The sequence below is a fragment of the Vombatus ursinus genome, unplaced genomic scaffold (genome assembly GCF_900497805.2).
Source record: "Vombatus ursinus unplaced genomic scaffold, bare-nosed wombat genome assembly UNPS02014818.1, whole genome shotgun sequence".
NCBI lineage: Eukaryota > Metazoa > Chordata > Mammalia > Diprotodontia > Vombatidae > Vombatus > Vombatus ursinus.
In genome coordinates this window covers 56,964,453-56,980,256 of record NW_020954596.1, presented here as the reverse complement: position 1 = coordinate 56,980,256, position 15,804 = coordinate 56,964,453, and the positions used below count along the sequence as shown (strand labels likewise).

General features: G+C 36.8%; 1 protein-coding gene across 2 annotated transcripts in view; it reads right to left on the bottom strand.

Annotated features, from left to right (window-relative positions):
* SLAIN2 (SLAIN motif family member 2) overlaps positions 1 to 15,804 on the bottom strand; it is a 65,953-nt gene that overhangs the window by 42,971 nt on the left and 7,178 nt on the right. The window lies entirely within an intron of this gene.

Here is a 15,804-nt window from a genome sequence, read left to right as displayed (position 1 = left end):
ACTAATATGACAATAGAAAATACAGTTAAGTTATGATCTCTGATTTCTTTTAGTTTACAAACTAGAAGAAAGAAATATACAAACAGATATTTCGTGATAAGCACATTAGACAGCAGTTTTGTAAGGCTATTACTGAAGTAGAAATAAAGGAAAGTTGCCTAGAAAAGGTAGTATTTCAAGTGGGTTTCAAAGGATGAATAGAAATTCAGCAGGAAAATAGGGACACAGTATTCCAGACATAGAAAACTGAGTGAATAAAGGCAAGGAGGTGGGAGAACCTATTACAACAAAAATTAAGTCAGTTTGGAATCACATGGAACAAAGTAAAATGACATAAAGCCATAAAGTAAGCTAGTTTAAGAAGGAAAGGAAGAAAAGGCCTCAAATGCCAGATGTAGCAATGGTCAGGACCAGTCAGGATAGAAAGAACAAACAAAAATACATCTTCACTCTTTTGTACTAAACTTTGCTCACTCATTGTTTATGATAAAGGAAAGAAACTATGGAAACTGTCTACACTTCATGATTTTTCACCGAACTAGCCTGATTTTTACATAAGGTCCTTGGTACCATTAGTCACTTGAAGCACATTTCAAAGCTCTAAAAACAAAAATTTTTTTTTTAACTTTTTCTTTTTTCTCCAAACAATTATCAAGGAATCAAAATCCATCAATGATTCCATACTTCCTGAGAGATGCTGTGGAGCACTCCCCTACAATGAGAGAGATTACAATCCCTCTACAGTTTGACAGAAAATTCTGAGTTTCTGAGTCCCAAAATTCATCAATCATTTCTGAAAAACCTAGTGATAAAACCCTTCCAAAACTCAGAAAGGTTGGTCCTTGGGCAAGAGACATTACAGTTCATCCCTGGGCACGTAATCAAGCCTTTACTACAGGTTACTAACATCGTGCACACACTCTGACACAGCCTTTTGATCCATAGCCACCAATGATGAGGTATCAGAATATGATTTTAGTGAAAGAAGTTATTACACTATATGCATAAAAATGAAGGAGAAAAAGGCTGCAAGGCTAAAAGAGCTATTGATGCATATTCTCAACCAGTGGTTCTCAAAATATGGTCTCAGAGCTTCCTAAGACACTTTCAGAGTATCTGCAAGATCAAAACACTTTTTATCGAAATATTAAAATGTTTTAATTTTTAATACAGTGTTGACAGACATAACACATATAAATAAAAAAACTCAGAAGGACTCTTGATAATTTTTAAGATTGTAAAGGTGTTCTGAGATTTAAAAAAAAAACCTTTTTGAGAACTGCTGCTTTAAGTAATAATCTCTTACCAACCATCTCTTAATTGCCAAATCTAATAAGCCTTTTCTCAATCCTCCTCCTCTCTATAATATGTCATTTTCTCCCCCTGGATATTCCCTCTTCTCTGGGTTTCTCCTCCTTTCTGGTCTCAGTGTCCATTGCTAGATTTCCATATATATCAAACTTACTAACTGTGGGTATCCTCTAAGACTGTCCTGGATTCTCTTCTATTTTCTCTCTATACTTTCTCACTTGGTGATCACTTCAGCTCCCACAGGTTCAACAATCTCTATTTAGAGGATTCCCAGATCTATATACCTAGTCATAATCTGTCTCCTAAACTTCAATCCTCATCACGGAATTACTTACCCTTAAAGTCAAATGCAACCTTCTTTCAATTTCCCTACTACTGTCAAGGTCATCATTATGCGTCTAGACATCCAAGCTTGCAACATCCCTGTCTCCTCACCCCACATATTCAATTAGTTGTCAAATACTGACTGTCATTTCTTTCTCTGCAACATCAGATTACCCCTTTGGTGTGCTCACACAGTCTCCACTGTAATTCAGGCCCTCCTCACCTTTTACCAGGACTACTGCATTAGCCTTCCAATCTCCTTCAAGCCTCTCCCCACTCCAATCCTTCCCCCACAGAGCTGCGAAAACGAGTTCCTAAAATACAGGTCTGATCATGTCACCCTCCACTCAAAATCCAATGGCCATTATCTCTAGGATCAAATTTTTTCTTTGCATTTAAAACTGTTCACAATTGAGTGAGCAGAAATAGGAGGATGTTGTACACAGTAAAAGCAGTATTGTAATGATAATTAACTGTGAAAAACTTAACTATTCTGATTACAACGATGATCCATGACAATTTTGAAGGACTCATGATAAAAATGCTATCCATCTCCAGAGAACTGATGAAAGTCCGAGTACAGATTAAAGCATAATATTTTTTCACTTTATTTTTCTTGCTTTTGTTTTTGCAACATGGATAATATGGAAATAGGTTTTGCATGATTTCACATGTATAACTGATATGACATTTCTTGCTTTTCTGAATGGGTGAGGGAGGGATGGATGAGAGGGAAGGAGAGAATTCAGAATTTTTTTAAAAAAAATTTTTAAATAAATGTCCCTAAGGGTTACAGAGTTAATAGCACATAAACACAAGGACTAAAGAGTGGTCCTGTTGGTTTTAACAGAGAAAGGAAATAAGTGAGAAGGGAATATACTAGAGAAGAGATGAGGAGGAAGACTTTAGTATTTTGCCTAATTAGAGTACATGAAGAGTACACAACTATAGAGGAAAGAGTTGGGGGAGCAGGCATATCATAAGCCTCACAAAGAAGGGTTGAACCCAAAAGTGCCAGCTCACAAATTTACTTCAGATATGCATTAAAACTCAACAAGGAAATGAAATGGAAAAAAAAAAAATAGAGCAGAATCAGGGAGGGAAGTCACAAATAAAATGTATGTCAACTTCAGATGGTAGATCACAAAGGGGGAAACTGGAAAGAGAAAAAGAAAGTATAAGAACCAGAGATCAAAATCTGGCACTGATGAAGAGAGAAGCAGAATAAGAATCCCCACTCACCCCCCCCCCCCAAAAAAAACCCCCAATATTTTTTCTTAATTTCCCTATTTCTGTCAGTAGTACCACTTAATACTAGTAATTCAAAATAGTTGCTTCTCAGGGCAAAAGTTCCATAAAAATCTACATTCCCCCATATTCTAATCTCCATCCACTCCTATTCAACCATTCCTCTGCTACCTTTTTGTCTACTGTTCTCCTTTGGAATGTTAACACTTTCTTACGTCCCTAATCTCTTCCTTTCATACCCTTTCCATCTTCTTACATTCACAGCACACTGGTTCCCAACCTTTTACAATCTGGCTTCCCAACTCACCATCTCTTCACAGGTAAAAATAGTCACTGCCTTACTGGGTATTGTTGACCGCTCTCTCTTTAGTGATATTCTCTCCTCTCTGCACTTTTATGACACTTCTGTCTCCTGGTTCTCTTTCTATTTGTCTAATCCTTCCTCTGCTTCCTTTTGCTGAATGATCATTGAGCTCATGCCCCTTAACCATGGGTACTCCTCAGGGATCTGTCCTCAGCCTCCTATTTCTTTAGGAGCCACATTCTACATAAAACTTTTCCCAAATTCCTCAATGCTAGTGCCCTCCCTCCCAAATCACCTTTTATTTAACTACTTTGTATTAATTGTATAATCTCTTGATATTTACTCCACTACTTTGTTAAGCTGACTTTTTTCTCCTTATTCTGTAACACAGTTATTCTCTAGGAAGGAGAAATACATTAGGAAATATAAGTGACATAAAAACAAGAGATACTCAAATGGATGTGATCTCTTCCACTGGAGAACTCTCTCCAAGAATGCAAATCATAATCCATCCATGCCTGTCTTTCAGCCACAACCTCCCCAAGTTCACCACCATGCTGCTAACTCAAGCCTTGATTGACACCACCTCCCTCAGCCTCCTCTTCCCTCTGAATGAAGGGCTGGAGGGTAGAATACCAAACTCTTCTCAATGCCTTCCTTTATAGAGGGCAGAAACTGGACTTTCAGCTCCTCACTCTCTTCTGCATCTCCCCAAGCAGGGTACATCTCCCCTTCCCCACCCCTTTTCTGCCTCCTTTTGTGTTGTCTCCATCCATTAGACTGCAAACTCCTTGAAGGCAGACTGTCTTTTTATAAACTGTATCCCTGGGGCTTAGCACAGTGTACATAGTAGGTGTTGATTAAATGTTTGTTTATTTAATAATTGGATTGGATTAAACTGGAAGCTAAGGGTCAGTACAAGTTCTTTGTTATTTCCCAAAATAACAGTCTCCTTTTCAAGAATGGACCCAGAGACCAGTGCATCAGTACTGTCTGTTTCAGATGTACATAGAGTTGGACAAATTCCATAAGGCTTTGATTTAGATGCACAATGAAATCTCAGCAACTCTTTATTCATTTGATCTTTCTTGTGTGGAGGGACAGGCCAAATTCCGTTGAGTGATTACATAGTTCTTTCTGGAGGCTCTACAATGTCAGTGGCTAGATTCAAGTAATACAATGTTATTCATAAACAGAAACATAATGCACAGAAATACCTTGTCCACCTGGACCCTGCTTTGAATCTCTTCCATCATAGTGGCTAATACTTTTGGTCAACATACAATTCCCTGCCTGATATTTATTTTCAGAGGATTACTGAACCCACGTTTCTGCATGTTCCAAGAAATCTTCAGTGGAAGATATTTTTTTATAAAAAAAAGCCTATATAAGGCAGTCTTTCATACTACTGAATCAAATGCTTTTTTCATAATAAAAAATAATTAAGCACAACAGGATCTTTTTTTTATACCTTTCTGTCAATTGTGATATGGTAAGGATGTGCTGAATACAGTTCACTAAGCCTACTTGTACATTAATACTGTTATGTACAATGCCATCAATTTGTGTATAGATTATCTTTCTAAAGATTCTGTATAAACACAGGTTGGCACAGTGGTTGCTAATAACCTATCACCTTTTTTTTTTTTAATATTAATAAGGTCCAAGATTTTTTCAACCCTTTCTGTATCCTCTTATCCTCTTGATGCCTTGTAAATCACTTCCTCAATGACCTCAGAATTGTATCATCTCTAGAACAGATCTCCTCTCTCTATATATTTGATCCAAATTGGTAGTTTTTGTTCTCTTTAGTGCCACTTCTACTTCTTCTATAAGTGCCTCTGGGCTCATGATGTTTAAGTATGATGGTTCTACAACATTTGGTGCGGAAACAAAAAGTTTGTTGTAATTGTTCTTGTACATCTTTTCCATTTTTTTTTCCTGTTTATTGTCCCTTTTGAATGATCTTAGGCATTGGTTATCTTGCTAAAATTTCTTTAGCTTGGTTTCACTCTATAGTGCTTCACTCTACTTTATGATACTGTTCATACTCATCCACCATTCTTCATAGTATTTTACAGACATGTCTATATTTTATTCCAGAGCTGCTTTTGGCAGCCATCTCTCTCCATGTGGCAGGTAAATCAAATGTTCGCTAAGGCTCTTTCTGAGCTCTTTTAGTCTCCTTGTTGCACCTATTATTTACATTGGTTTAACCTCTTGATGAAATTATATTATAGTCAGTGTTGATGTCATTTCTATTTCCCAATACCCATTTTGATCTTCAATAACTTGTTTAAATAACTCCAGGTAAAATCTTCTTAATTGTATACTATTTATTTTTCTCATTACTGTTTCTTGTATATTATAAATTCTTATCTAAATTCTGTGGAGTTTGTGGTATGAATGTGCAGACAGTTCATTCAGGGAAAACTTCTACATCCATAATAAGTTAATGCCTATCTGTTAAAATAGTCACTTTCATTCTTTGTGATGTTTTTTTTTTAATACTCATTATGTCCAGAATCTATCAGGTTTTGTTTTTTTTTTAAACAAAGGGTTCGTGATAGGAGTTATGAGGCTTTGTATAATCAACAAATCACAAGCTGTCTCATTTCTTTCTCTTGACCCATTTCTCATCTTCACCTATTCCGAACTTTCCATCGGAAGTCACAAATAATCAGAGCATAGCTTGATTTGATATAGAAGGTCTTATCAAGTTCTGATAGAATTTCTCTCCAACTTCATCCTGAACAACCAATATTTGTGCATAAACTGCAATTATTTTCATGGTGTTCTTTGTGCAAATGCTTATCAAAAGTACTGTAATATCTGACAACCAATAATATTTCTTGTAACTTTGGGACAGAGAAAAAAACACACTTTGCCAACACCTTTCTTTGCCTTTCCAAGATGTAGCTTCCATTAATAGCTGCGACTTCCATATTTCTTCAGGTTTTATTCATTGATGTGATTTCAGCCCTTCCATCAATATAGCCATTTTTTGGTCCCCGGACAAGGACCTAACATTTAGAGGACCAAGAGTCAAATAAAAGTTTGTTGGCAACCTAAAAACAGATTTTTAGCATTCCCTGCCTTCTTTCCTACCACTTCACCACCACCACTGCAGAAGCAGAAGAGGATCCCTCAGGATTGCGAGTCATTTTCATTTTTTTCTTTGTTTCATGGGTTGCCAAGGCTAAAAGTTTTCAGCACCAGGTGGCCATACTATATTAAGAGAATCTGCCAGAGAGATTGCACTCTGCTGGCACAGCCTTCTAGAACTAGAATTGCCTCCATCCCTGAATGAGGTATCAGAATAGATTTTACTAAAGATATCAATAATTTTTTTAAATCTGAGAAAGGTCTGATATGCCAAATACATATGGAATTTAACATAAAACACATAACACTAAAAGTGATTCCCAAAAAAAAACCCAGATATTCAAAGGTGATGAACAGTCCTCAAAAGAACTGCAAACTTAATACCAACCATATAAAACATGCTACAAATCTTTAATTAGAGAAATGCAAATTAAATAACTTGAGATTCCATCTCACAACCCAACAAGTTGGCAAAGACAACAAAAGATTTAAAAAATAGGAAGGCATACTATATGCCCTGCTGATGGCACACTGTGAAATGGTCTAAACATTCCGGAAAACAACTTTTAATTGTATTTAGAAAGTGACTAAAATGAAAACAACCTTTAAAGATTTTAAAACTGATCACAACTACTAAAGACCGATAAAGCACACTGATGGACTATACATAGAGTGAGACTACTTTCAGATATGAAAAATGTGTGAATTTATTCTACTTCACTATTACTGTTACAATGAGAGGTGTTCTTAGAGAGAGATGCGGGTAGTAATGATACCAAAAAAGTGTCAATATAATAGTACAGTTACCCTTCCACATTGCAACTTTCCCCATCCTGGTTTAGCGATATGGGGACAGCATAAGAAATTAAATGGGAATTTTGGGGGAGTTCTGTGGAAGCCACAGATGACACGCAAAGGCCAGCAGATGACACAGAGCCCATGACCAAATACTTCACCCAAATTTTATAATATGGTACTGTAAACACCCCAAAAAGGAAAAAGAAAAAAATCCAACTTCTTCTCTGGCATAAAGGGAAGAGTCAAAAAATTTTACACAGATTTTCCAGATCGCAGGGGTGCCACACCCCTAACCTCCATAATGTGGAAGGGATAATTATATTTACAAAGTAGTCAGAACAGGACAGAGACAAGGAAGGCAGTGTTAGTATTACCATGTCATAGTCTAAAAGACTTATAGGCTAGAGATTTACAGTTTCATACAGAAGCATCTTTTTCTGTTCTTTACATTCGTTGATGTTTTTTTTTTTATTACTCCAAGAAGGTCAACGACAGAAAGAAAAGTTAAGTATAAATGTGTGTTCATCGTAGTATTTTTGAGGTGACAATGAACTAAGAACAACATGCGTACCCTTTAATTGAGGGATGGCAAAATAAATTGTGGTACATGAAATGAAATATTGTCTTAAGAAAAAATAAGGAGAATATAAAGAATTCAAAAATAGCTATAAGGATTATTTATATCAATTGATGTAGATGGAAGGAGACAGATGCAGAAAAACAATACATACAGTATCTTGAACAACATAAACTGAAAGAATAAAATAAAATGGACAGCTGGATAATTGTTATAACCAAGACTGGCCTCAAAGAAAAGATGAGAAAATACACCTCTTTCCCCAACCATGATGTGAAACATGTCATGTGTTGTCAGACAGCTGGTTTTGTTGAACTTTTAAAAAATTATGTATTTTTGTTACAAGGGAACTCTTGCACTTAGCAGGAGAGGGGTAGATGGGGCACATGTGGAAGTGAATGGGATCTAAAAGCAAAAATCATCAAACAAATTTTCTTAAGCAAATTAGCAATTTTAATTACATAAAATTAAAAAGATTTTACAAAACAAAAATCAATATGGCTAGAATAATAGAAACTATCAAATGGGAAGAAAATATCTATCTCCAATAAAAGCACGATATCCAAGACATTCAGGAAAATCAAGCAAATATATACAATTTCCCAATCACTGGTCCAACAACGTGATCAGTTTTCAAAAGAAAATGCAAAAAAAAAAAAAAAAAAAGGCCATTTGAAAAATTGTTCCAAATCACTAATAAGAGAAGTGTAAATTATAACAACTCTGAGGTTTCACCCCATACCCAAAGTGGCAAGATGGAAAATAGGAACTGTGGAAGAAGTTACGGGAAGATAAAAACACTGTTGCAAAGCTGCACTATTGATAGAACTATGAAATGGTCCAACAATTCTAGAAGAATCTGAAATTATGAAACAAAAGTAACTAAACAATCCCAAATACTCAGCAAAGAGGTCAAAGAAACAAAGTTTACACGTGTTCTAAAACCATGCATAGCTTCAATTTTTGTGAAGGGAAGGAAGAAAAGCGGAAAAAGAGGGAGGGAGGGAGGGAAAAAGGAAGGAAGGGCTCTATTGAGGAATGACTATATTCATGTAACTATTCATATAACAGAAATTACAAAAAAAGGAATTCAAGGAACCACAGGAAGATTAGTAAGAACTAAGGCAAATGTCTATCGATTGGGGAATAGGTAAAACAAAAACAAAAACAAACCTGTGATACATGAATGTACTCAAGTATCACTGACCTGTAAAAAATAATGTGAGGAATACAGAGAATGGAAAGATCTACATAAACTGATGCAGAGTATGCCCAATATATGCTATAACTACAACAACGTAAATTGAAAAACCACACACCAAAAAATTCAAAAGTGAATGTAACAAAATTATAAAGATCAAGCATTACTCAAATGAAAAGAAATGAGAAGACATCCTCGACCCACCCCTTTATGGAGATGAGAGTAACATGTGTTAACATATTACACGTGTTGTTGTTTTTTTAAAATTTTTTTCAATATATCCATCAGTTGAGCCGATTTTTATTTCCTCTTTAAAAAAAAATACTATTTGAGGGGCAGCTAGGTGGCGCAGTGGATAGAGCACTGGCCCTGAAGTCAGGAGGACCTGAGTTCAAATCCGACCTCAGACCAAACACTTGACACTTACTAGCTGTGTGACCCTGGGCAAGTCACTTAACCCCAATTGCCTTTAAAAAAATATATTTGAGGGGGGCAGAGTCAAGATGGTGGAGGGAAAGCAGTGACTTGCTTGAGCTCTCCCTCAAACCCCTCCAAATACCTATAAAAATGGCTCTAAACAAATTCTAATGCAGCAGAACCCACAAAAAAACAGAGTAAAACAAATTTCCAGCCCAAGACAACCTGGATGGCTGATCAGAAAGGTATATCGCACTGGGCTGGGAGAGGTGCACAGTTCGGCATGGATGTGCAGGCCGCAGAGACCATGGAGCAGACCTCAGAGGACTGAATCACAGGCAGCTGTGGCAGTTTCCAGACTTCTCAACCCGCGAAGGCCAAAGACAACTTAGGTCAGTGGGAAAAGTCTGTGACTGCTGTGAGTGAGAGAAGCTAGGTCTCAGCCACAAGTCCCGAGCATGGCCTGGGGCAGTGGCTGCCTCCTGAGTTTCCAGACCACAGACTGAGGGGGAATCAAGTGGCTGATCAGAGGGGGATGACAAGGATCTCTTTGCCAGTACTGAGGCAGGAGTCTCTTGCTTTGCCCGTGATTGGATCTGGATCACAGTTTTGAGGGGAGGTCCTGGGGCGAGGAAGAGTACTGGCTTGGTGGAGCTTGTGGCAGTGGAGAGGAAACACCTCGCCCCTCATCATAGCACCTTGGAAGAACTGAAAATTTACAGGTCCCTAGAAGTATTCCTGAAAACAGCTGTACAAACCCCTGAAGCTTGGGACAGTACACTCTTCACATTGGAAGCAGACTTTTACTAACAAAGAGTTTAAAACTCAAGTAATTGGCCAGGATCATGAGCAAGCAGCGCAAAAAGAGTCAGACTATATTATCTTACTTTGGTGACAAAGAAGATCAAAACATGCAACCAGAAGAAGACAGCAAAGCCAAAGCTCCTACATCCAAAGCCTCCAAGAAAAATATGAATCAGTCCCAGGCCATGGAAGAGCTCAAAAGCGATTTTGAGAAGCAAGTAAGAGAAGTAGAGGAAAAACTGGGAACAGAAATGAGAGTGATGCAAGAAAATCATGAAAAGCAAGTTGGCAGCTAGCTAAAGGAGACCCAAAAAAATACTGAAAAAAATAACACCTTAAAAAATAGCCTAACCCAAATGGCAAAAGAGGTCCAAAAAGCCAATGAAGAGAAGAAGGCCCTAAACAGCAAAATTGGACAAATGGAAAAGGAAGTTCAAAAGATTACTGAAGAAAATATTACCTTAAAAATTAGAATAGAGCAATTGGAAGCTAGTGACTTTATGAGAAATCAAGACACTGTAAAACAAATCCAAAAGAATGAAAAATTAGAAAACAATGTGAAATATCTCATTGGAAAAACAACTGACCTGGAAAATAGATCCGGGAGAGAGAATTTAAAAATTATTGGACTATCTGAAAGCCATGATCAAAAAAAAAAGAGCCTAGACATCATCTTTCAAGAAATGATCAAGGAAAACTGCCCTGGTATTTTAGAACCAGAAGGCAAAATAGAAATTGAAAGAATCCAACAATCCCCTGAAAGAGATCCCCAAAGGAAAACTCCTAGGAATATTGTAGCCAAATTCCAGAGTTCCCAGGTTAAGGAGAAAATATTACAAGCAGCCAGAAAGAAACAATTCAAGTATTGTGGAAACACAATCAGGATAACACAAGATTTAGCAGCTTCTACATCAAGGAACTGCAGGGCACAGAACATAATATTCTGGAGGGCAAAGGAGATAGGATTATAACCAAGAATCACCTACCCAGCAAAACTGAGTATAATTCTTCAGGGGAAAAAAAATGATCATTCAGTGAAATAGAGGACTTTCAAGCATTCTTGATGAAAAGACCAGAGCTGAATAGAAAATTTGACTTTCCAATACAAGACTCAAGTGGAACATGAAGAGCTAAACAGGAAAGAGAAATCATAAGAGACATATTAAGGTTGAACTGTTTACATTCCTTCATGGAAAGATAATATTTGTAACTCATGAGACCTTTGTCAATATTAGGGTAGTTGGAGGGAAAAAATATATGTATGAATATAGATAGATAGATAGATAGAGGGCACAGGTTGAGTTGAAGATGAAGGGGTCATATCTGGAGAATAAAATTAAGGGGCTAGAGAGGATTATACTAGGAGAAGGAGAAAGGGAAAGGTAGAACAGGGTAAATTATCTCACAAAAAAACAGAAAAGAAAAGGCTCCTACAGTGGAGGGGAAATGGAAGGAGAGGGAATGAGTGAATTTTATTCTCAAAGGATTTGACTTAAGGAAGGAATAACAACATACACACTCAACTGGGTATGGTCTTACCCTACAGGAAAACAGTAGGGGAAGGGGACAAGAGAGTAGGGGGATGATAGAGAGGAGGGGAGATTGGGAAAGGGGGTAATCAGAAGCAAATACTTCTGAGGAGGGACAGAGTCAAAAGAAAGAATAGAATAAATGGGGGGAGGTGGGATAGGATTAAGGGAAATAGAGTTAGTTTTTCACAGCATGTCTACTATGGAAGTGTTTTGAATAACCTCCCATGTTTAGCCTATATTGAGTTGCTTGCCTTTTCAATGACAGGGAGTGGGGAGGGAGGAAGGGAGAAAATTTGGAACCCAAAGTTTTAAAAATACATGTTTAAAAAAAATGTTTTCACATGCAACCGGGAAATAAGAAATATAGGAAATGGGTTACAGAAATCTATCCCACCCTACAGGAAAATAGAAGGGGAAGTGGGGGGGATATATCAGGGAAAGCAGACTAGGGGAAGGGGTATTCAGAATGCATGCCATCTTGGGGTGGGGGGAGGGGCGAGATGGGGTGAAAATTTGGAACTCAAAATCTTGAAGTAAATGTTGAAAACTAAAAATAAATAAATTTATTAATTTAAAAAAATACTATTTGTTGGTATGGCTCTCTAGGAAGGGAAGAGAGAAGGATACTAGAGATAACCATGATAACAAAAAACAGAAAACGTCAATAAAAAAATTATTTTTAAAAGGAACTAATGCAGTGTGAAAGTGGTAGTGGTGGTGCTGATATGAAATAAGCAGAACTTGAATAATATAGCTGTAATAATATAAACAAAAAGAACATCAAATGTAAGCTGAACTGGAACTGAAATGACCAATCTTGGTGCTGGAGAAGAGAGGGATGGGGAGAAGAAGAGAAAGGAGACACATCAGAGGTACAAAATGTTGCACTGATTATATTGACTGATGAAGTCATTTTATCAGTTGGACTACCTGCTTTTTAATTCCAAGGAAGAACTCACTAGGGAAATGGGTTATTTCTGGAAATAACTATGATTTTAAAAGCAAATGACTTTTAAATCTTATTTAAAACAAATAAAATAACCTTTCAGTTACTCTATTGCTCATGGATAAAGTAAAATACAAATTCTTCAGCCTGGCTCTCTAAAATCTGGCTCCAACCTATCTTTGCCAACTTTCTGTCATTCTACTCCCCATCACACTTTTACATTCAAAACTTGACTATCAGATGTTTCCCAATCTTGCCTTCCATTCTTTTACCTTCATTCACACAAAACAGTATTACCCATGTCTACTAACACACTCCTTCCACATCACCTACTGAAATCCTTCTTTTCAGAACCATATCAGGTGCCACCTCTTCCAAAAAGCTCTGTCTAAAACTACCAATCACCTTTTCAAAGAATGCTCCAAATCACTAATAAGAGAAATGCAGTATTTAAAACTTTAAAGTTCTAGGACAGCTAGCTGGCACAGTGAATAGAGCACCGGACCTGGAATCAGAAGGACCCGAGTTCAAATGCGGTTTCAGACACACTCGCTAGCTGTGTGACTCTGGGCAAGTCACTTAACCCCAATTGCCTCACTAACAAAAAAAAAAAAAAAAAATTACAGCCACTAAACTATACATATTCTTTGATCCAGTAATCCCATGATCAGGAATATACCCTCCAAAGAGCTCAAAGACAGAGAGGGAAAGGTCAATATATGCAGAAATATTTATAATAGCAGCTAGTGTTTATATAGTGCCTACTGTGTGCTTGACATTGTGCTACAAATATTATCTCACAGGACCCGTACAAAAATCCTGTGAGGTAGGTACTATTATCATTTTCATTATACAGTTAAGGAAACTGAGGTAAATACATCTGACTTGCCCAAGGTCACATATCAAGCGAGAACTCAGGTCTTCCTGACTACAGGTTCAGAGTTTTATCCACTGAAGCACCTAACTGCCTGTACTTTTTGTATTTATCAAAGAACTAGAAGGAAATGGATGTCCATCAACTGGGAAATGGCTAACCAAATTGTGGCAAATGAATGTATTGGAATATCTGCGCATCGTAGGTGAAAAAAATATAAAGAACAAAAAGGTTTTTATTATCTGATGGAAAGTGAAGTAAACAAAACCAGAACACTCAAAGGCTTCAAAACTCTGATCAAGGAATGTGGTGAACAATTACGACTTCAGAGGTTTTATGGTGAAGTATGCTGGCAACTTTTCAATTGAAAGGTGATGGATTATAGAATTAGGAATATATTTTCTGGCATGGCCACTGTGCTGATTTGTTGTAACTAATTTTGCTTCTTTGTTACAAGAGAAAATTCTCCTGAAGGTGAAAGTCAGCAAGGGCAGTAACTGGAAAGGTATGGCAAAGTAAAAAAGAACATAAACAAAAAAATAACAATTTTAAAATAACAATAAATTACAAATTAAACAAAACCTACATTATACCCTTACCCCCCAAAAAAGAGGCATAATTAGCAGAAGTTTCTTTTTTTAATTTTTGGCATAAGTAGCAGAAGTTGTTTTTTAAGACAATTAAAGCTACAAACTTAATTATTGATAAAATACTAATGATTTCAATTCTTTCTCCAACTCTATCAAATTCCTTTCTCATCTCCTCTGAATCTAAGTCTCTCCTTCTGTAAAAAGTAATCTTACTAGATTCCAGTATCACCATTCATCAGTTATAAAAACCATTTTTGAATAGTATGATTCATTAAAAAGGCACTGCCATAGTAAAAACTAATAAAAAGTAACATGACATTTAAAACAAATATCCTGGAGCCAAACAAGTATTGTCCCTTTAAAAGCAGTTACCTTATGAAGCTATTCCTTCTTTCACAGATGCTGCCAGCTAAACTTTTTTTTTTTAAATTTCTCTTCTATAAGATCTTGTTTGAATCACAGAAGAAAAGTGGTCTCATCTGGATTTTTACCCAAAGTATTCTGCAAACAATAAGCATTCCATAAATCTTTGGTGAATTCAATTATTCAGCTTTAATAATTCATCTTATTCAGGAACTTGGCTCCAAATGACTTATATTTATTTCTAAAAAATCTAATTCCTCTTTAAAGGACAAAGGTTTGCCACAACCACAGATGTCTTTAAAACAGCATTAGGATCCAGAGAAGGCCTTTCAGTTTTCTCCCTCTTCTCAACTGCACTTTGAACCTTTCAACATTTATCACACAACACTACAAATTATAGTTATTTGTATGCAGCCTCCATGAATACAAGCTCTCTGAATAGAGAGCAAAACTCCAGGCTGAAATGGACTTTTAAGGATTATGAAATCCAGTTTACTACATAAAGTAGAATCATTATCATCATATTAACTGGAAGGAATCTTTAATGCTATCTAGTCCAACTCTTTCCTTTTACAGTTAGGGAAACTGAAGCACAGAGAGGGAAAATAAAGGTACTTGCACAAGATCATACAGGCAGTAAGTGGGAGAGATTGGATTCAAACATGGGTAAGCTGACTCCAAATACCCCTTTTACTAAAATACTGCTTAAACAACATTTCTTGTGACCAAACTTTAATACTTTACAAAGGAAGCCCATTACATTTTGTTTTGGCTAGGTAATGGGGTTAAATGACTCGCCCAGGGTCACACAGCTAGTAAGTGTTATCTGTCTGAAGACAGATTTGAACTCAGGTCCTCCTGACTCCAGGGTGGGTGCTCTATCCACTGCACCACCTAGTTGCCCCCCATTACATTTTTTGACAACCAATAAGCCAGACAGACAAACCTACTAAATTTAGGAAGCCCTTCTACAACACCCTTATAGAAACCCTGCTTGAAAATTTTCCACTACATCACCGAAAAGGCTGTTCCACAGCTCTAAGGGTTATGTTTTTCTTTATACTAAGCCAAGATCTATTGCTTCCATCCACTGGTTCTAGTTCTTTCACCAAATTACACAGAAGTCTAACACTTCCTCAGCAAAGATTAAAGTATTTGAGGAGACAGCAACCCTCTAAAAGTTATTCTCTCTAAAGTCTTCTCCTGCCAAGCTAAACATATCTAATTCTTTTAACTGTTCCTAATTAATCAATCAACACCTACTATGTACCAGGCATTGTGTTAAGCACTGGAAATACAGAAAGAGGCAAAAGACAGTCCCTGACCTCTAAGAGCTCACATCTAATGGGACAAGCATTTATTAATAATGCTACTGTGTGCCAGACAATGTGCTAGGTGCTGGAGAGAAAA